This window comes from Silurus meridionalis, chromosome 8 (assembly GCF_014805685.1).
Source record: "Silurus meridionalis isolate SWU-2019-XX chromosome 8, ASM1480568v1, whole genome shotgun sequence".
Classification (NCBI taxonomy): domain Eukaryota; kingdom Metazoa; phylum Chordata; class Actinopteri; order Siluriformes; family Siluridae; genus Silurus; species Silurus meridionalis.
The window spans coordinates 2,392,795-2,416,520 of record NC_060891.1 but is presented as its reverse complement, the minus strand read 5'-3'; the positions used below and the strand labels follow the sequence as shown (position 1 = coordinate 2,416,520).

Sequence of the window (23,726 nt, the reverse complement as noted above, 5' to 3'; positions counted from 1 at the left end):
ATCATGGCTGACCCTGCACTCAGACCCCAGCTTCCAAGTAAGTGAAAGTGTAAGTGGAGTGTAAGTGAAAAGATTTCACTGTGCTGTAATGTATATGTGACAAATAAAGGCTATTCAATCAATCAATCAATCAATCAATCAATCAATGAACCTCTCCAGGCTCTTCTCTACCTGCTCCCTACTCTCACCACAAATCACAATATCATCCGCAAACATCATAGTCCAATAAAACTCCAATCCTAATGACTCAAAACCCCAAGCAGGAATTGTGCGTTAGAGCTCGGTTTTGAAATGCAAATTTGATTATACAACACTTTCGCTCTCACACATTTGTGACAATTTCCACTTGGCAATAAAAAAACTAAAATAGCTTAAACAAAAAAAAAGATGTAAAATAGTATAAAAAAACTGGACGATAAAAGATCTGATTTATGGCATTTTCAAGGAGCAGAGATCTTGTAAACAGCGAACGTCATCTCACAGCAACTGGCCCATGTCTTAGCACCTTGTTGGGTCGACTGCAGCCTGGCAGACGGACTTGTTTTTACAGGGATCAGCCCTGAAAGAGCCAGGGTGCTTATTTTAACACCTGCCCTGGAGCTCTGTCTGCTTTCAGCTCCAACTCAACTCACCCCCCCTTTTCCAATTCATCACCACCACCACTGTCGTCGCCGCCGCCCCTAGTGGCCCTCTCTGTCTGGGCCCAGTGCCAAAGGCCTCTGAGGCCTATTCTAGCCACGGCAGGCCCCTGCAAATCAACCCCAGAGACGGCAATCAACTGATCTCGGAGCAGAATGCCCCTGCCGCCCACAGTGCCTTAAATCTTCCACTCATTAAACTGGGAGACGCATCCAAGCAATTAAAAGTGTGTTCTTTGATGTCTGAGTGTGGCACACACATTGAGCAGATGCATCAAGCTGCAAACTTCGTTCACCGAATTTCCCGAGGACCACAAAAGCAAACCAATTCCCCCAAGGCTGACAGTGGCAGTGTGAAGGAACATATCCTCAACACTTAGGTCACTTTTCTGAAGTGTCCCCCACCCCCACCCCCTCTCTCCTTGAGTGGTCTGATCGATCCCAGAGACCCAGCTGTACCCAGCAGGAAGAGACTGTCCATCCTGCAAAACTTCAGAGATCTGACAAACCTGGGCAGATGTGCCAAGTGCCTCCTGCATAAGGGTCACATCATGCTGTAAGCAATGGACACAGATGGTCCATATTTCACCCCTGGTCATCCTCTGTTGTATTTGCCGAGCTTAGGCTTTGGTTCGAGGAGTTATTCATGACCTTTCAGGAGGAAAAGAAAGTGGAGAGATTGATCACGGAGCGTGGGGGGAGTTTTTATAGTCAACAAAGCACAAAAAAAAACAAGGAAATACCTTTTTCGCATTATGGATGTAAACAGACATAGTCCTCAAGTCAGCTACTTTTTTTCCAAACAGCTTCTGCTCTTGCTGAGATGATACGTGATCTTAACACCTTGGTCAGCAAGCAAGCAAAGTGAAACAAGTACAGTAGTAAATGACTTCACACTCCAAAATAACACCTACATAACCCCTGTATGACCACTCACATAAACCCACTCAGCAATACTGTTGATGCTGTTGATGTAACACCTGGGTCATGTGACCTACTTTTTTGAAAGTGTGTGTAATTCCTGGATGTTTTACACCATTCATCGTTGCGAATTATAAGCCACATGGTCAGTAATTTCATGGGGATGGTTTATAACATTTAAATGGAAACTTATAACATCCCAATGCCAGTTACATTTTGTTTTGAACACTAAAAGTCAAAAATAGACTAATCAAATGTTATGATTGTCGGATATGAGGAACTTCACTTATGCCAACCGTTTTACACCAAATGGACAAACACAGTATAACAACATTGTAAATGATTATGAAGTTTGTGTTTTATAGACACTAGGGATAAGATTCCAATAAATTTGCATCGGTGCACCGGCATAAAAGTTAACGATGTGATGCATCGATTTAAAAAGTGTGGATCGCCATACGTGCAAGATGCCATGTAAATTGCGATGCATTTAATGTATGAGTTTCACCTCCTGATGTTTAATAAACCAAGTGTTGTGATCTTCCGCTCCTTGTTGGTGTCCGAACTGCAGTGATGATAAACCGATCATGAACTCATGTGGGAGTAGGAACAGTGAAGTTAGCGTAGCACCACACGTGTTACAAGTAGAATTATTAATAGATGCGCTATAATTTTATTATTCAGAAAGTGACCAGTTATTTCTGACCAATATTTTATCTCTAGATTGATTTCTCCTCTCAAAATTGTTTCTCGAGCACGTTCTCTTAGCATCCCTGCTGCTACGTGAATATGACGTATCACAACACTACCAGAGACCGAGAGTCCTGAGAGCCACATAGAATACGGATTAACATGGCAGAGGTAGAGCTGCATCTTCCTGGTGACAGAACAGGAAATGAACATCTGGTTTTATTTCATTTTTTTTTTTTTTTTGCACTACAAAGGCCTGCTTGTGAACGAGCCATGTGTTAGAAGTCAGAAGGCACTTAGGTAAATTTGCTTTCTGTCTGAACCAAAGAAATAAAGTGAACTATTTGTACCATACTGAATTGCGTAGCATCAGATTTTTTCTATTGCATCGTAATTGGGGTAAATTATATCACATCGCATCAGAAGATGCTTCATATGTATCTTTAATGTAGAATATATTTATCTTTCCTTGTGATTTTTAAGTCCCAAAAAAATCATTGCTCTTTAGAACAAAATGGGAATGTTCTCAGCTCTATGTCATGACCAAATGCTAGCAGGAACAGCTGGAATATTTCACAGTAGGAAAAAATATATGCTATCCTACTACCTCTCACTGAATCTATAGTCGTCTGTATACATTTACTTTGTCCAGATCTTGCCATTGTTCTTTTTTTATTTAAGAGTAAAACAGAATCCGATTCACACACAACTGAGCAGATGATGATTTTACAACTTCGCTTCAGGGTCTCAGAGCGGAGCTGTGGCAGTGCTGGGATTTGAACCCACAGCCTGGCGGGCACTTGTACCGGTGTCTTGTAAACCTTGGTTCATGTACCAGGTGTAATGAGATTTTATTATTCTGTGTAAAAAAAAAGGCACCAGTATTTCAGTTTTATTGTTGAGAGGAAATCTTGCAAAAAGAACAGAACACTCAACAATTTGCAATCCATCTCCCCCATAAATAAATAAATAAATAAATAAATAAATAGCTAATCAGCATACGATTCTTGGATCAGTGACACCCCTGGAAGTCTTACCCCCACAAGACTATATGCTTTATCTATTATTAAAAATAGATAGAAACCATTTTCTTTTTGGTATTTTAACACCAGAGAAAAAGTTTTCAGAAAACAAGAACTAAACAAGGCAACAGTATCAAGACTTTTTTCAACAAAAATTTGATTGGCATGTCAAAAGAAGTGGCATCTCATTGGTTAACCTGCTTGACTTCTGATTAAACTTTTGTGAGCTCAAATCAGAGCACCACCAATCTGCCACTGCTGGGCCCTTGAGCAAGGCCCTTAACCCTCCCCTGCTCAGTAAAATAGCCTAAATGTAACTCACACTGAATAAAGGCATCTACCAAATGCTGTATATGTAAATGTCAAAAAATTTGGAGTTACATTTTTTTGGGTGGGGGGAGGGGCATATGTGTATCAGTACCGATCTTGGTACCTGATGCTCTTGTAGCCGAGTGATCACAAATCCCCGAAATCGAGCGGAAAGACGCCACAAGTGAATTTCTAACTACAAACACTGTTACTACAGTTAGAGTGGTACGTTCAACAAGCACATCTGGAACGTGAAGATCAAACGCTGTTTGATGGTTTTAGAGAAGTAACAACACGTTTTTTTCAGGTTCCTTCTTCACTACTGTGAAGCTTAATTATGAATCATAAATCACAACTTTGATATTATATACAGATTATTTTATTTGGGAGAGTTCCATTCCTAGTCCACCGTCCTTACAGCCGTAGGGTTTGGGGTGTGTGTGTGTTGTGGGGGTGAAATGGTTCCAGGATGTTCCTGCAGGATTTTCCAGTTAACTCCGGCACTCTGCCACTAAGCCTCTGGATCCTTGCGAAGGGATGAAATATGAAGTGCTGATGTTGGTACAGATTTTCAGGCAAGAAAAAATAAATAATCAGATAACCTGCAGCACTTCCTTAGCTGTAAATAAGTTTTTAAGGAACGTTTATATCTCTTCGCCTCGCTCTCTTATAAGTCCTGAACCGTAACACTTCTTCCGAACTTCTCTGCGGTCGGTTCTGGCTTTCGGAAAATCGCTCGCCAAACACCGAGAGAATCCAGGCGGTATTTTGTAAGCAAATATTTCTTTACAAATGATGCTCGGCATGTCATCTGTATATTTACGATGGCTCAAAGACATGGGTGTGTGGATCTAATTAAAAATGTGAGCGGGGTTAGCAGCCTGCTGCTTCGCCGCCACTCTCTGCTTGCCAGCTCTTGGCAGCTCTCCTGTCAGAGAGCCAGCTGTTTAGTCCTGCCCTGAATTATTGCCAGGCCGCGATGCATTGTGGGACATCTGGTCCGAGCATTGCTTTTGTCATCTTTTGTCAGCGCAAAGTCTTTTAAGTTTCTCTGAGCTCAAACGTTCGAAAGAACAAAAAAAGACTCTCCAGTTTTTCTTCTTCGCTGGTGATTATTGTGAAATTGACAGACTTTGGGTTTTGTTCTTTCGCCGTCGCATTTCAAATTGACAATAAGTCCTCACAATGTCACAATATGTGTGTGTGTGTGTGTGTGTGTGTGTGGCTTTTGTCAGGTACAAATGTTTGGAAAACATGAATGGAAATTTGTGTGAAATGCATCAGTGTGTGTATGTTTGTGTGTGTTTGTGTATGAGTGTGTATGTGATTGTGTATATGAATGTGTGTTGTACTGTAATTTTTAGTGGTACAAAATGCTAAGTTTTAGGCAGGTGTGATACAAAATCAAATCGATATTTGACACCTACAAAAGTCAGGGATTTTTTAGGATCATAGTCGCATATATGATTGTTCGATTATTCCAGATCCTAATGATCGTCAATTTTCTATGAAGGTTGAAATACTGTGAATAAATGAAACAGAAACAGCTGTGTAGGAGCTTCTGACTGGGTGAGGAACAGCCAAACTGCTACAAAGATGATGGTGTAGAAAAGCAACAAGACACCAGGTAGTTCTACTGCATCAGCAAGGTCTCTCTGCAGCCTGGGCTTTCAAGATGCGCTCTTCAAGCTATTTTAAAGAAGCACAAAGAAACGGGGAATATTGTGGGCCGCAGACACAGTGGTCAGCCAAAGAAACTTAATGCAGTGAATGAAGACACATCATGCTTACTTTCTTTCAACATCAGAAGATATCCAGCAATGCCCTCAGCAAAGAACTTGCAGTACACCCATGTACTCTCTGGAAAATTCTGTCCAGAAGTGGTCTTCATCCAAGAATTGAAGCTAAATAGCCACACCTCCAACATGGAAACAAGGCTGAGCGACTCAACTTGGAGCAGAAAAATGGCAGAAGATGCTCTTGATTGATGAGTCAAAATTTTGGTCCAAAGACCTGGAAAACGGTGCAATAATGAGTGTCTGCAGCCAACAGTGAAGGATGGTGAAGGTTTCATACATGTCTGAGGCTGCATTTCTGCAAATGGAATTGGAGAATCGGTCCCAATTAATGGTGTCCTCAATGCTGAGAAATACTTATATACTCATGCATCATGAAATACATTCAGGGAGGCGTCTGATTTGCCCCAAATCAATCCTGCAGCAGGACAACGACCCGAAACATACAGCCATGTCATTAAGAACGATCTTTAGTGTAGAGAATAACCAGGAGTCTTGGAAGATATTGTTTTGGCCCCACAGAGTCCTGATCTCAACATCATCGAGTCTGTCTGGGGCTGCATGAAGAGACAGAAGGATTTGATTAGACAGAAGGTGTGTGGTTGATTCTCCAAGGTGTTTAGAACAATTGGGGGAGTCCTTTTAAAAAATATGTGCAAGTTTTCCAAGAAGAATTGATGCTGTTTTGCAGGTTAAGGGTCACACCAAATATTGATTTGATTCAATTTCTCTTCTGATAATTTACTTTGTTAGAAAAAGAAAATAATCTATTAGAACTTCTACAGTATTTTTGAAAGCAGTTTTACTTTACAGCATTTTTTCACGTGTCACAAATATATTATTTATTTAATTTAATGATGGGTTTTATAGAAATCATGCATCTGTTTTTATCCATGTATTTTCTTGTGTGGGTGGGTGTGTGTGTGTGTGTGTGTGTGTGTGTGTGTGTGTGTGTGTGTGTGTGTGTGTGTGTGTGTGTGTTTTCCTTGTATTTAAAGCGTGTGGGCCAAAAGCTCATAATATAACAACGCCTTAAATGTATAATACGCATTTCGATATCTCAGCAAACAAAGCATAAATACTGACACACGTTTCTGCATTCACATCACATCGCACACACGTGTATATATACACAAACGCAGACAGACAGACAGACAGACAGACAGACAGACAGACAGACAGACAGACAGACAGATAGATAGATAGATAGATAGATAGATAGATAGATAGATAGATAGTGAACAAAATAATATTTGGACTGGTGGAGAAGCGACCAGGCCGTGATGTGCCGAGGGTCAGAACTGTGTGCTGCTGTGTTTTTATTACAGGTTTGTTTATTTTTCAGTTTCAGGCAGCTGTTTGTCTTTAAAGAGATGCTGTTTGGCGAAAAAATAAGAATTTCACCCGTGGCATTTGCCTGTTGTCATAAATTTTTTACCATGTGCCCGTTCGCTAAACAACTTGGTTTGTGCTGCTCAACTTAACCTCTGAGTCATGCAGGAAGAAAACAAACCGCACGGAGAGACCAGTCTTCCATCTCAGTGTTCTTATCCTGGAGCTTCTAACAGCTTCTAACCATCTCTAACCTTCTCTAACCTTCTTTAATCTTTTTTTACATTCTTTTACCATCTCAAGAAGGTTAACAGATTTATTATTATTATGAATTATTAGTATTCTTGCTGCACTGCTTTGTTGCATAAGACAAAACAATTCTTTTTTTATTTTCTTCCTCCTTTTTCTTTCTTCTTCTTTTCATTCTGTCTTCCTCTTCTTCTTCTAGAGCATCGTCTTATTTTCCTCATTGTCCTGTGGTATATATTTTACCATTTTTGTTGCCTCTTTTCTTGATTCCAATGTTTTTTGTCAGTCATTGATTCTGTTCTGGTTTCCTGTTCATCCTTTTCTTTTGCTTCTTCTTGACTGTTTTACTTTCTCTTCCTTTTACTTGTCTATTTCTTCCTTTCATTCTTTGTGTATTCTCAGTTCGTTCTCATAATTTTTTTAATACGCCTTTTCATCTTTCTTTCTATCGCTCTTTCTTTCTTTGTTTGTTTGTTTCTATTCATTTTCTTTTTGCCTTTTTCTTCTTTTTCCTTTTCTTTCTCTTCTATGCTGAAGTTTGTTTTACTCTAATTCTTTTGTGTGTGTTTGTATATGTGTGTGTCTGTGTGTGTGTGTGTGTGTGTGTGTGTGTGTGTGTGTGTGTGCGTGTGTGTGTGTGTGTGTGTGTGTGCGTGTGTGTGTGTGTGTGTGTGTGTGTGTGTGTGTGTGTGTGTGTTCTCTGCAGGGCTGTGCTACTTGACCTCTGTTCTGTTTATCTGGTTATTAGTTGTATTTCTGTGCTGCAAAGTGTGTTATTTAGTGCCCGAGGAAATAAAAACTAATTACACATCAAGACACTGCGCTTTCTCTTGTTCAGGAGTAACACAATATAGTGTTAATGTGTAGCCTGAAGCTTCACACCGACTCTACCGTCTCCCAGTGTGTGTGTGTGTGTGTGTGTGTGTGTGTGTGTGTGTGTGTGTGTGTGTGTGTGTGTGCGCACTAATAACGGCCAGATCTGATTAGACTGTATGCATCATATGCTTTTTTAATGCTCTCTTGTTCTTTACTTACTTTTAGTAAGTATGTGTGTGTGTGTGTGTGTGTGTGTGTGTGTGTGTGTGTGTGGTGAAAAGAGATAATGCACTCTGTTCTCATTGACACTCCCGACTTGAAAAAGACTCCACTGCGAAGGTTTTAATTATGCAGTGTGTTAACTTGGCTCTGAGGTTCACCAGTTTCTAATCCAATGAATGAAAGTGGTTTATGGAAATGTTTTAGGTGCACATTCTTCTGAGACAATGATCCTACACTACATGGACAAAAGAAATAGGACATCTGACTTTTTTGTCAAATGTACTAATTAAAAACTAACACACAAAAATCCCAACAAACCCAATCGAAATGAAGAATTTAGGTTGGTTTATTCGTTTTTTTTATTAGGAACCTGCATCTAAATCTCAGGGTCTGGAATATGCCTAGGGACTACATTACCCAAGAGTCACTGCACTTTCATGTTTGTCACATGATCGCTCACACCTCATCTTTATCACCTTGAGTAGCACTTGTCTATATACAGGAAGCCTCACTCACTGTCTCACATTTGTCTTCCATGTTAGTTGTATTCATGGTCCACAGTCTTTGGCTTCTTGATCAGGTTGTTTCTTTTGCTAGTTTGTTAGTTTGCTTTTGTTCACATTTTTGCATATTTGTAATGAATAATTATTGTTATTCGCTTATCCTCGCTTTCATGTGACTTTTGGCTCACTGTGTGCCAGTAAGGAGAGGTAAAAAAAAAAGCAGTTCACAAATGAACGTTTCACCTATATACTTATTAATATATATATATATATATATATATATATATATATATATATATATATATATATATATATATATATATATATATATATATATATATATATTAAAATATAAATAAATACAAAAAATTAAATAAAAGTAAAATTAAAAAACTACATTATTAAGCAACAAATTATCGAAAAACCTTTTGGTATTTTGAAAAGGTATTTTCTCTCCAAGATTCCCTCTGGATCATTTTACCACCTAAGCATTTAAAACAATATATTTTATATGGATTTTTTTTTAAGTATATATGCATACTGTATATATCTATATACTGTATAAACTCAGCACTTTTCTGTAAGCATGCCTGCAGTAATTTTATCTTACAGTAATAATTGCTTTTCGTAGGTGTGTGAGCATCTAGTCCTGTTTTATAAAAAAAAACAAAAAAAAAAAATCTAATTGGATTTGGCAGATCTTATGACTCATGATCATGGATTGTGGATGCTGTACATTAAAATGTGTGGTGTGGTGTTTTTACCCAGAAGTGTAGCTTAAGGACACAGAATATAGTGTACATACCCTATATAGACACCTGGTTATTCGACATTGGTATGTGGTTTCTGAACATCCATTCTACATTTTGTCCACATTTTGCTGTTGTAATAACCTCCACTCTTCTTGGAAGATGTTCTTCTAGACTTTGGAGTTGAGATTTGTGCTCATTCAGACACAATGGTGTTAGTAAAGCCATATTCCCCATGCAATCAGCCTCATTAATAACTCACCATAATTATATTTCCTGCTTCTTATCATATCTGTAAGTTTCAGAACTGTCATTCATCACATTATCCGTATATGTTACACACACTATTGCTGCTGTATATTGTACTAAAGTTCTTAAGTAACTCTTTATCGTACAATTTGCACTACAATGCACTCTCACACTTTATGTACATCACTGATCTGTCATATAATCTGTATCCCTATTTGTCTTTATTGTCTTGTATTGTCTGTTTTGTCTCGTATAGTCCAAGCTGAATGTATAGTTTTATTTATGTCTGACAGTCACTAACAGCTGGAACCAAATTCCTTGTGTGTGTCAACACACTTGGCCAGTAAACCTGATTCTGATTCTGATACTGATGTAGGTGAGGTGAGGAGGCCTGGGGTGCAGTCAGCATTGACATTCATCCCAAAAGTGTTCAATAGGCTCTCTGCAGCTGGAGAGCTTCCACACCAACCCATGTAAAGCAGATCTTCATGGAGCTGGAACCATGTCATTTGTATACTGTATACTTATACTGTATATAATAAAGTGGTTGAGGTCAAAATGGTATGCTTACGAGTCCAGACTCTAGTCCTTGGTGTTCTCCTGGATGAGGGTCTGGATTGCCTAAGGGAGTCAGGTTCAGGTTTTCAAGTTTTCTTAAAAGAATGAGGAAATAGGAGTTTAACATGTTAAAGTAAACCAGAAGCTAGCGCCCAGACCGATTACTCGCGAGTGGCTAGTTAGCGTAAAAACAGGGTTTTTTTCAAACCTCAACTACCATTATTGTATATTATATATTTAGAAACATACTGTACATTGTTATTAAATATTACAAATTCCTGGACCACTGCAGTTGCATCTGCATGGTTTTGAATATTTGTGTTCAAATGAACTTGGGTTGGATTGTAGTTTGAAGTCCGTTAATGTGAGAAGCTCACAAGGAGCGCATGATGTTAAATACTGTGATTTTATTAATATTTCTGTGAAGCTATGCTTTGTGTTCATGCTAATGATGTCCTCTTTTCTCACCTCCTTTAACAAGATTATTCTTTTTTCATAGTTCAAAAAACTCCCAGACCTTTTTTTCCCTCTTCTCCAGCATGGTCCCGCTAAGCATTAGCATACTTATGAACTTTCACACTCTCGTAATCTCTAAATTAAACACCTGCATTTGTTACCAGCAGCAGTAGAAAAGGTGTCTCTCCAAAGTGCGAGCATTACCGACGGGCGCTAATCATGAACCCGGCCCGCTAATCTGCCACTCTTTCTTTCTCCGCAGGTTATCATCCTGTGTTTCCAGGCCCGAGCCCTTCTCACCTCCGCCACCCCTGCAGTCACCTGGCGTTTAGAGGCGCGAGGAGACGTGCTCGCACCGCGGCTCACATGCAAAGAGCCTGCTGGAAATGTGAGAAAACTATCGAGTCTGACTGGAGTCTCGCCGGACCTTTTCGGAAACACGTGAAATGAAATATGCTAATTGAATAAAGGGTCAGAGGAAGTGGTGAAGAAGTCTGCTTAGCACGGAGTCTGGAGTAACTAATGGAGCTAATTAAAACCACAAGAAACCGAGGACCCTTTGTTACAGTTTAGATGCACAAGTCTGGAGAAGCACATATATTGTCACAGAGCAGCGTTTACACAAATCCAGATGTAGATTCGAATCCCAGTTGGACAAACCTCGAGGTGACCCTCTGTGTTAAGTAACAAATCATTCCAATACCCAAATTAAGTTTGCTGAAAGAATGTTTACTCTGAGCAGATCCTGGGATAAGCACAAGACCGTCCTTATGATGGCAGCAGCAGTGCTTTGCTGCAAATCTACAGTATCTATAAGTGACCTGCAAAACCAAGACCATACACAGCTACTGAAGGGACGTGACCAGAGTCTTAACGCCGAGGTATGGCAATTTAATGTTTGCCATTAAATTTCTAGCTTTCTGGTTTTTGCCATTGAACTTTGGATCTGTAGGTCATGAGTTCAAACCTCAGCCACACCAAGCTGCCACTCCTTGGCTCCTGAGAAAGGCCTTTAGCTCTATAGCTGGTCAGATGTATGCATGAGATAAATATCCCTCTGTGTAGAGACGTCTACCAAATGGCATAAATGTGATTAGAGGTGGTAACTCATTGGTTAAAACTCCTGGTTGGGGGTTCAAGCCCCAGTATTGCCAAGATGCCACTTTTGGAGCCCTTGAGCAAGGTTCTTAACCACGGTGCTCCACGCTGTAACACGACTGAACGCAGTTTCCTAACAGTGCTGGTATATGCGAAGAAAGAATTAATAATAATTCGATTAACAATTCGAGAAAAATATACATTACATTAATATATCATGACGTATCAGTTTCTCTGTATTCCATAATGAGGTAATTCCTAGTATGGTTTAACCAGAGGTCAAATACCAATACAGGAACAGAAGAATGGGGTCGTTTCGATCCATATGTATAAATCGTACGATTGTGTTCACCAAAATGAATGTTTTACAAAAATGCTGTTTAAGAACTAAAAAGAAATGCTGAAAAAAGAAAACACATTTTCCATTTATTTTGTCAATGACTTGCATTTGCATTCGGTTGATAGATTTATTGTAACTTATTAATTGATATTATTTCTGATCAAAGGAATCAAATTAAAAACATTTTAAATAAAAAAAAAAAAGATTCGTTCACTTTGATGAACGAGATTCAAAGAATCGAGTCGCTAAAATAATCCATTCTTCCCACCACCACCCACAATGTCTGGGGTGTGTAGCTGCTAAGGCATGCTGAAATAAAAAAACAGTAAGATTTGCTTATTCTGCCACAGTCTCGTAGTCTAATTAATCGTCAATCAAGCAGCCGGTTATTTGGATAGAAGAGTCAGGGGGCAGATTCACCAGGTGCCCTGTGCGCTTTAGCGTTATCGACTAGGCCTTGGCCTGTTTTCTGAGCTCGGCCCGCTCCGCCGCTAATCTGATCCTGGCGAAGGAATGTGTGGGATTTGGCAAGTGTTTGCCCATAAATAAAGAGAGGGCTCTACAAAAGAATGTGCTAATTACTAATTACACAGGGAAAGGAGCAGAGCGAGCGAACGGGAGCTGGAAAGGCGAGCCGGAGAGACGACGGCGTGTTGCTGCCACAGTACGCGCCACAGAACTCGAACGCTCGCAATCAGTCAAACCATTAAGAGCGACGACTATCTGGCAGGCTGAAGAAACGCGTAACATCTCGCCGAAAGGCCATAACTAGCGCGGCGGGAACGGAAAATATTTCTACACCGCTTTCTAACCTTTGCTTGAGGTTTGGTCTCATTACCTTTTTTTCCTGATATAAAAAAAACACACAAGCAGACTGTCTGAGTGAGTTTCAGCAGGATGCAAAGCGAGCGAGATTCATGCGGCCATTACACCTAGAGAGAAACGGGCAAAGTAAAAATTAATAAATGAATAAATAATGCGTTTTTGTCCTCACCGTGCGGCCCATTAACAGGGGAGACGCAGGAGTTGTTACGGAATTAAACTTTAAGCAGTTAGCGACACTCGGATGAAATTTCGGATGGCCTCTCTAAAAAAAAAGAAAGAACCAAAAAGAGAAAGAAATAAACGAAATAATAGATTTGCGGCTGGCATCTTGGTTGCCTGCAACTTTGCCGGGCTCATCATTAAAGCTGGCATCTGCAGGTCTGTGGGAAACACGGCGCGGCCCCTCAGAGCGACGCCGACTCCTGCATCTGTCCCCTCTGCCTGTCTCCTGAGCCTTTCGCTCACTGATGTTAAAAGAAATCTTTATTGTCAGTCACATATCCTATTCACTTTGTTCACCTGCGCTGACAGGCCTGGGCTGTGCTTGTGTGTGTGTGTGCTTGTGTGTGTGTGTGTGTGGGTGTGTGTGAGAAAAAAAGTGTTTTGCAGGTTGTGCGAATGTGTGTGAGTGTGTGTACACATCCTCGCCCCCTTCCCTTTCTCCGAAACGATGGCATCTCGGAGTTTCTAAACGCTTCCTCATTAGTCTAAATCTGTTTGAAATCTCCAAGTGAGAGGTTGATAATGAAGTGGAAGAAGCAGTGGCCGTCTCTTAAGCCGTGACAGGTGGAGAGACGGAAGAGGCAGAGCTCGGTGATGGGGGGAGGACACCGGGAGAGGGGGTGGTTGCGTGGAGGGTTGCTTGGTTGGTGGACTTGTGGATTCCACAGCACACGTCGTTTCGTGCTCAGACTCTCACCGTCAGCGATGCCTCATACTTCTGCTGACGCTCACCGTTTCCCTTCATCTGCATCCGTGCAGCACTTTAGCACGCGCTCCTGACAGTTAGCTGAATTATTTAGCTAGCCGGTCGCGGGTGTTTACTCCGCTCTTCATTACACCGCCCCGTTGTACCTGTTAATGAGGTCAGTACTCCTGAAGCGCCACCTAACGAGCATTTCAGCACCGAGCAAAGGAAGACTTATTTACATATTAACGCCAAGTGCACAGGTTTATTTTGTAGAAGAATTCACATCAAAAGGTGCAGAACTGTTGATGGTAGCAGGGTTGCCAGGTCTGCATCATAAAACCGATAATCAGCCAGGTGTACGCAGATCTCAGGCTATGATTGGCAGACATTTCATAATACAAAAAGGACTCCTACTAGTGAAACCATATAAAAAGATATATAAATATTGAAATAAAAACAAGTGGCTGGATTTTTAAACTGTGTCCTAAACATCCAATTATACGCACTCATGTGAATGATTTCTTTTAGATCAAAAAAGGATCTTTTTTTTGGTTTTGTAGATTGTTTAATTTACCTTTCTGGTTTGATCTGCATAGTGACCCTTTAAAACAAATAATGCTAGAAAAAAAGAGTATAAAAACAACAGGATAAAGAAGTAAGCATTTTAATTGCCCACACAGTAATAAGTGGTGAGGTAAAATGTTAATATGTCGCATTATAATGCTGCATTTTTATGTATGATTTTTTAGTTTACACTTCTATAAGACATGTGTTTGTATATCGTTTACATATGTTTATATCCGCCCCTTAGCGCACAGTCCTATAAGACTCATAGTACTATATTGTCTATGCATTTTATACATGACCGCTTAGTTTACAGTTGTAAAATACACATAGTAATGAATCAGTTGCATATTTTATATATGACTTCTTAGTTTACAGTCCTTTAAGACACATAGTACTGTATCAGTTGCATATTTTATATATAAAACATCTCAGTTTGCAGTTATATAAGACACATAGTATTATATCAGCTGCGTACTTTTATATATGACCCCTTAGTTTACATTTCTAAAAGACACATAGTAATATGTCAGATGTGTTCTTTATACAACCCTTTAGAGTGTAATGTTGTTTGTTAGAAATATATCAGGTGTCTTTTTTTTTTTTTGCTTTGTTTTTGTTTTTTATACGACCCCTTAGTTAACAGATCTATAAGACACACAGTAATATAACAGCTGATATAATGAAATGTGTGTCTTATAGATCTATAGACTGTAAACTGAGAATTCATTTATAAAAATTACGCAGCTGATATATTACTATGTGTCTTTTACATCTGTAAACTAAGGGCCATATTAAAAATATGTAGCTAATATATTAATATGCATCTCATATAACTGTAAACTAAGGGGTCGTATAAAAAAAAAAACTAAACAAAAAAACCCCAGAAATATATTAGCTGCGTATATTTTATATAGGACCCCTTAGTTTACAGGTATATGAGATGCATATTAATATATTAGCTACATATCTTTTATATGGCCCCTAAGTTTACAGATGTATAAGACACTGTAATATATCAACTGCGTAATTTTAATAAATGAATTCTCAGTTTAAAATATATTTTCACCGTATTTCATATATGACCCCTTAGTTTTGTATTTTTTTAACACCTTCATTCATGACCACATATCAGTTGCGAAAAAAAAAACCCACTTCCTCCACCACACCACTAGCCACAGCCGTCCTATTGCAGTTCCAATAAAATTTAGCAATAAAGTTTAATAAAGAATTGCGTATTTCATCCACCGAACCATGTTGACCTCGGTGCTTTTTTCTGACACCCCTAAGCGGAAAGTGGTTTTAAAGAGTCCGTGACTCAGTCAGTAAATCCGACTCTGCGTCAAAAATAAAAAAAGTACAATTTTCAGGATGCAATCAGGTTTAAGTCTGGTGACCTCGGAACCGAGGGCAGATAGAGGATCGCATGTGATGGGAGCAAGTGACAGAGGAAGCTTTAAGCTGCTAATCAGGCTCGCAGATTCGCTAGCGTTCGATATCGCTCACGTTTCCGGAGGGAGAGATAAGAGTTTACGCTCAGACGGAGCGATTATCTCGTGAAATAAACAAATACGCAATGCTTCTTTATTAATCTGCTTATTAAGTTTGAGAAAGCGGGGAGGGGGAGACGACATCAGAAAGTTTGCAGGTGCACGAGGATCTAGCTAGTTGTGAGGCGTACGAGAGATTGGCGTCGACTCGCGGTTTTGTTCAATGTTCAGCGATCTGTAAGTCTCACACACACACACACACACAGTGGGGCATGTTGGCTTTTAGCAGACGGGTCGAGCTCATTTTTTGCTTCGATAAGTAGGGATCGTCAGGGAACATGTCACGTCGTTTACGTTTGCATGAACACAGGTGCGCGTGACAATGAGACGAGCTCGTCGGATACGATGCGGAGAATTCTGGACGTGTACGGTATTAATGGAAAATTATTCCGGATTATTCAGGAGCTACAGAGAATCAGAATAGGAATTTAGATTCGCAGTGCATTCGCAGTGCAAAACATATTAAAAAAATAAATAAATAGGTTAGTAATTGTCATTCCGCACAGCCTCTGTGATCACACCAGTGAATGCAGCCCACTTCAGGTACTTCCCATTTTATGCAAAGTGACTTGCAGCTGAAGGCCGGCATCAGAAGGAGGCAGCAATATAAAAAAAAAAAAACGGAGGCCCCTGATGGATGCAACAATAGCGTCCACTTTCATCATCGCTCTGAGCGACCGTGTCAAGTCCCCATGTAGCCGTCATTGTGCATGCATAGTAAATGACTATTTACCTGCCAATGCCTCTGATAAGTCATGTCACATTCCTAATGCCCCCCTGCCCCAGCAACCCCAAATCCACCACCCTCCTTTCCCTTTCGTCTCTGGCCACTGCTTCCTTCTTTTGCGTTTCTTCGCTCTTCTGCCCACAATCATGCGCTGATGAGCTCCTCGTGCTCATCTCCACCGAGCTTCTTACCAAGAGAATTTGTAAGATTACATTTTCCACAGGTGCCGTTCTCCGGGGTTTATCTTTGATTGCCTTCTTTCCATTTCCTCTTCACCTTACACCGTTTTTTTTGTTGTTTTTTTCCTCACCTCTTCCTCCTCCATGCTCTTCCTCTTCCCGGGTCCTCGTCTTGTCGTTCGGCGCTCGTCTGTGGGCGTGGCCCCCGCTGGGGTTTCGGATTGCGGTCGCTCTGTTTATGCAACCCCTTGTTTTGAAGTGACAGGTCGGGATAGATATGCAATATTAAAGAGGGGCCTTATGAATTTTTGACATCTAATTAGTAGCTTCGCGGCTAACCCATTGCGGTTCGGGGAGGGCAGGCCCGTATCGACGAGGCCGTCTGAAGTGCTGGCACTAGGTGCCTGCGATCTTCAATGTATTCTCCTTTAATGTAAGTAGTAATCTTCATTCGAAGGTTAATTAATGGCCCTCGCTAGCCTCCGCTTTTCCCAGCTAATCGGCTCACCGCTGCACCAATTAGGCCCCCGGTCTTACTTCAAATGTTAATAGCGCTCTTTCCAGGGGTTCAGTCTGCCAGCGAACGTACAATAGAGCAGCACCTTGGTGACATTGTTAAACACCCCAGAGCTAGCACACACTCTCTCACACACACCTTTCCCAACAAGCCTATGCATCTTTATATCAGGATCCATGTTTACATCGAGTATTTTTGCATTATTTCCCTGCTTTCACGCACAGTGCGGGTTTCACCCTCGTGAACCGAAGATGTCACCGACTCCGGCGCCTTCACCCTTCCGCCCTTTACCCCCTCCTCATCCGTTTCTTTTGTTCATATTTGATTCCCGAAGGTGTGCAAACACAATAGGCTTTCTTCTCTGTATTTTTTTTTCTTTTCTTTAATAGCCTGAACATATGCAGAGTGCAGGAGAGAACATGACGGCGGGGGAGGAACAACGCGAGAGCGCTCACCGCCGCTTGTAATCAGACACCGATAGAGGAGGAATGAGAGACGCATGGATAATATCACAACCTCTCCTTCCCTTTCATGTAAAGATCAGGCCTGTGTATCTTTATCTATATCTACATCTACATCGACATCCTGACCGCAGCGTTCTAATCACTGAGCGTGTCGGCTTATCTCAGCTGAGGCTCACTTCTTCTAAACGATTGAGCTGCATCAAAAACACATTTTAGATTCATTGTGTAGATTCGTTGCGTAATCTCGAAATCTTTATCGAACACTTTATAATTTACATAATCTTATGCATTAGATATATTCACAAATAACAGCAAATATATATATATATATATATAAATATGATATCTGTCCAAACAGACCAAAATACCACCACATTACATTGTTCACATGAACTAAATGGCCATTAATGTTACAATACAAAACATTCGTCATGCATTTTGACTATAAATAAAACTCTGACCTATTGTTGCTTCTATTACTGTAATTATAGATAACAATATTTATTCTATGGAATATGAAGGATTTAAACTGAGGCCTGGAAATGGAATGATTTCTTATTTCTTTTATTATTATACATATTTTTTTTATTGGCACTCACAGTAAAATATTTTCCATGTCGAAAAAAAACCTTTATTCAATTTACTGATGCGCTATTCAAATTTGTTTTTCTTTGTTTAAAAAAGTAGATTTTCATCTAAAAACCTCAACTGCCCCAGCACTCGCACTGGAAACTCCTTCCCTGAAATGTTTTAATCCATGGAGCTTTAGGAAAGTCCTGGGTTCAGCTGTTACTATAGTTACGATGGTGTAAAGTTTAATAAGGTAATTTGTTTACACTCCCTTGACAATTTACGATTTACCAATCGGAATTAAAGACGCTAAAGCGGTACATTCCATGTTTCTGTATTCTGAGGTTTTTTTTTTTTTGCGATCGAACCAATCGGCTGTCCTCAGTTCCAAAACGAAAACCTTCAATTAGCTGATTATCCCTTCAAGAGCTTCGATTCCATAATCAGTGTTGCTGTTAATCTCGTTTTATCAGAGAATCTTTATTATTATAACTCTAGAGAAGGCCGTGTTTTTCATCTTGTCTTGATGTCTTTTATCTGCGTTTGTGGTATTAGTTTAGTTGATTGGTGTATAGAATAAACCAGTGGATAATCTGAGGTATAATCAGTATATTAAAGGTCCTGTTTATGGAGCTGATATCTTGATCTTGAGCACTTTTACTCAGCCAACACGGTCCTGCTGTAAATCCCGGGGATCATTTGCACTACGGCAGATGCTTTTTTTAACGTTTATCTTTCTTACCTTATACTCATGAATGATGTTCTAGAGAACGTTCCAGAACCCTGTAGATTTGATTACGAACGTGCTTCTTGAAGCGTACCGATTTTGACATCTTTAAAGAAAAAATTCTAATAAATAAAAAAGAAGCAGAAGATTAATTTCTACACTTATATTTGGTTTATTTATAATTCATTCATTTGCATTATTTTCTCCAATTTAATCGAAAACGTTGCCGTATTAACAGTATTTTTTTTATATTATTTGATTGTTTCAATTATCAACAAATGAACATTTTTTGAGTGCTTTTTAATTCTAAAAAATAAAATATCCAAACACAACATGAAATACCCCAAGACTTCTTCAAACAAAACACTTTTTTTCTTTTTTCCACACATAATTTTGCTATTTAATTAAAAACTGTGTAGATTATTAACCGAATATGAACCCCGAATGATAGAAAACAAAGCCAGTCTGAGAACCGAAGAGGAAAGAATGAGAAATAATGGACTGATTGATTACTCGTGTAGTCTGTAATTCTTTTTCTCTCTCCGTCTCTCCAAAAGAATCAGCTCCAGTGAAACAGAGGCTCTGCTGAAAGTAAAGGCAGAAAGTAAAGTGTTCCTCCTTCATTCGGTGGAGTGAATCTGAAATCACCCCCTCTTCCTAAATGCTCACCTCATTTTCTGAGTCTGCTTCTCCATAAATGTTTCTCGTTTATTTATTTATTTCATTCCTTTTTTTTTTTCTTCTTTCTTTTTTTTCATTTAGAATCAATTGACCTGACAGAATGGTGGGCAATTAAGTGATTTTTGTAATGGTCCTAGGGTAATTTACTTGGGCTTTTCAGCTGTATTTTATGAACTTACTCCAGCACTCTTCTTTCTCCTTCTCTCTCTCTCTCTTTCTCTCCATCACTCTCTCTCACTGTGGCACATAATAGCTGGTAATTTCAAAATCTTTATCCTCTGTTTCCCTCTCAATAAATTGAAATTACAGGAAGTTGTTGGAGAAGCTCAAATTTCCCTCTTTTTGTGCCATTCTTGTTATTCCGTAATTGACAGTAAAGGGAGTCTTTGTACTTAGGCAACCATAACATAATCATGGCTAATGTGTAAACTCTGTCACTTAGTAAGCAAAGAAATGCAGTCTCCAGGGTTTGGCTAAAAATACGGCGAAGTGCGGCTAATTGAGGGTATCAGCGCTTTGACGTCATTGGGTGAAACTTTTTTTTGCATTTCTCGAACTCTGCGTGTGCAAAATTGGCTGCGGTTTGACGGTTCAACTAAAAACTAAATATCCCGTCGTTCTTGTTTCTTTGTTTGTTTCTCCCAATGAAAGGACAGACGTCTCGGTTTGGAAAAAAAATTGAATTAAGATGGTGATGCATGTCCCGTCGTCAGGGACGTCGCGCGAAATACCTTGCGCCATCGTCGAGCTGCCACTCCTCCATCACTTAATGTTTTCCAGCTCATCATCTCGCCTTGTAATAACTCCAGCTGCACATCTGCTTTGCGCCATAACACTTCACTAATTCTTCCCTCATTTCAGCGTGCATCATTCGCTCCTAACACAATCTACATGTATTAGTTGGTAATGACTTGGCGGTTAAGAGCGAATCGACGTCGAGGGAGCCGCAGGCAAGGCGCTTTTTTTTTCTCTTCCCCTCAGCCTCAAGCTCCAGTAGATGAATCAGGACGTGAGAGAGAGGATGAAAGGCTTATCAATCAGAATAAACGTAACGTCTGCTTTTCACAATGTGACTTTATGTTATGCCTGAGGGACGAGACTCGGTCGCAAGTAAATATTTGGCTTTCTTTATAATTAACATTCCGAGTTGGTTGTTTATCAGAAGTACGAAATTTCATTGTGAGGTTTAAATTGTAGCTCCCAGAACGTTCGACCGGGAGACTCTTAGCGGGAGGGCGTTGGCGTGTCTCGGCGATTGGGTCACGTTGTAGGAAAAGGAATATGACGTTTCTCGGTGTGTTGCGTAAGAAAAATAATCAACAGCATTGCACAGCGAGGCGCGATTTTTCTGGACTTATACTGAAGTTGATTGGCTTTAATTTCTGAATCTGACCAATTGGCTTTTATTTCTGTTACAACGCAGCAATTGTTTAATAAAATTTTGAAAAATAGGAATGAATCCTTTCATCTTACATTCAACACAATCATTTATTCATTAGAACAGGAAACAAATACCTCACTTCCTGTTTGTTGTAGGAAAACGACAACCCTGATGTTGAGCGTAAGTTATTAAAATCATGAAAGAGTTGATGTTGATCATTTATTTATTATATCCGTGCATAGTGTAAGATATCAGAACAAGAGAACAAGTTCCTCTCTCTTTTCTTCGCGTCCCCCCGTCAACATCAGAAGTCTTTCCCCCTACAACCGTCCCATGCGATCGTTTCCGTTTATGATCTCGTATTAGGAAGCAGCGCCATGCTTCCACTTTTAATGGCTTTCCTCGCTGTGCTAAATCTGGTCTGAAACAGCATCCGCTAACAATCCGAGTCGCATTAAAGACCCCTCTGACGCATCCATCGCCGAGGACCCGATTTTCTTCCTGGTTAATTTTGATGAGAATTTTTTTGTTTTAATTTGTTCAAAAAAATATAAAAATAAAAAATGGCCCACAAAAATGTATTATGCCTCATCGGGGAAAAGAAATGAGCCCAGAAATAAAAATGTTTAATTGAGATTATTATTATTTTTATGGATGGAAATATGTTCATATCCCATATCATGCATGAACCAACTTTTCCACCCACTAAGTAATAGAAGTATGAAATCAAAAGGTTTTAATGAAGTCGATTTCAATTTTTTTTATTCGCAATTTATTCACACAGTCCGAGCGGCTGATATTTAGCTTTTATTTCCGTGTATAATATGGATTCTATTTGCACAATGACGGATCTGTGCTTTTTAAAAATAAGCATTTTGCAGAAAAATCTACTACATAAGAATAAATAAACTAAATACATATTATAAGGATTATTCATATTTGCTTTAGGGGTGCCAATAATTTTGGAGCTGAGATATACTTAATCGAGAGAGTGAAAGAGAGAGAGAGAGCGAGAGAGAGAGAGAGCGAGAGAGAGAGAGAGTTGTATATTTGGTGCAATAATTTAAAAACTATAAAAAATTGTCATCAACTGCAAAAATATTGGCACCCTTTACCAGGAAAAGAAAAAAATCAACATATTTATTTTTAAATACATTATTATTATTATTATTATTATTATTATTATTATTATTATTATTATTGATATCATTATTATTATTAGTGATATTATTATTATTATTGTTGTTGTTGTTGTTGCGTTATTTTTATTATTTTATTATTTTATTACATGTTTATGGAGGTTGCCAAAACTTAAAACGTTGCTGTTGTCTATTTTATATCAAAATTATATATTGAGAACCTGAATATATGTACACATACCAGTCATGTCAAAATTATTGGCACCCTCTTATGAGCAGTGTAAGAGATGTCTGTATCGCACGAGCTCCACGTGCAGTGTGTAATTGTAATAAATATCAGAATACATGTTTAAACGTTGAGCATTTGGCGTGAAATCGTAGGAGAAGGAAGACAAAGAGATTTAGTCACACTTAACTTGAAACTGCGGCTCCCACAACGCCACTCCTTTGCCCAGACACCTTTTTCATACACGAGTGAACCATTCATATTCCATCTGTTCCAGCTCTCACTCTTTGGGGAGGCTGTCAATCTCGGGAAATCATGTGACTCCGGGAAAGGGAGGGAACGATGAGAGAGGGGGGGCGAAGCGTGCCACTGTTATGCAGCTCGCCACCCCTGCACAGCTCTGGGACCTTCTCGAGCATCTATAGGTGGAGAGTCAGAGAGAGGAAAAGAGGGAAAAGAAAGAGAGAAAAAAGAGAGAAAGGGCAAAGCAGTAAACGCCGCTGCTGCTGCTGCTGCTGCTGCCACCGCTGCTGCATGACCGGGAGGCTGAAGCGAGGCGACACATCTGTCACTGTATTAACTTTCTGTTCCCCAGGACTCGAGAGTCAGTGTTCAGCCCCTGTGTTCTCTCTGTGTACACTCACAATGTCGGATGGAACACAACAGCCGACTATTGTGGGCTGGAGAACACCTGTCATCAGCTAGGTTACCTTCATCACACACTTAAAAAAAAAACACAATTTGGCTGTTCTTCACATTTATAGGCTGCTTATTAGGAATCAGCAGATCTTCCAAAGTGTTTATCTACACTGGAAAAAAAAATATTATTTTGAATTTGTATGTATAAAAACATAGAACAGATGCAAATCCTTTCTTAAACATGACCCGAGCAATAAACTTTGTAACTTTTTCTCCAAAATATATATAACACTTTCAAAAGAGTCTTAGGTTCTTCATTCCTCATGTTCACATGTACTAAGTATTGTTCGGGGTGCTATTACTTATGACTTACATTCCTATGAAAATGCAAGCTATAATTCACTCATACACATATTCTGTTGGACAGGTTGTGCATCACTGACAATTTGCATACTGGAACCTGATTGGCTGTAATATGTTATGACATCATAACACAAATAAATCAGTTATTATATACAAGGTGTTATTGAGTCATATTTTATTAGAGCCAATCAGGGACGAGTATGAAAATTCAGGGCATAAAGCAACACTTGGAGGTGTTTAGGGTTGGTGTTTTTTTTTTTTTTTATAAAAACAGATTACTCTAATCCTCAGAATTATTGGCCCCCTTGATGCATAC

General features: G+C 39.5%; 1 long non-coding RNA gene across 2 annotated transcripts in view; it reads left to right on the top strand.

Moving 5' to 3' along the window:
* The window catches only part of LOC124390549, a 69,418-nt gene that overhangs the window by 14,307 nt on the left and 31,385 nt on the right, over nt 1-23,726 (top strand). The window contains exons 2-3 of one of the 2 annotated variants that reach the window (XR_006926764.1): nt 10,773-11,176; nt 11,253-11,391. This is a non-coding gene — a long non-coding RNA (uncharacterized LOC124390549). Of the gene's footprint in view, nt 1-10,772; nt 11,392-23,726 lie in introns of both variants that reach the window. The other variant, XR_006926765.1, reaches the window with a different exon arrangement.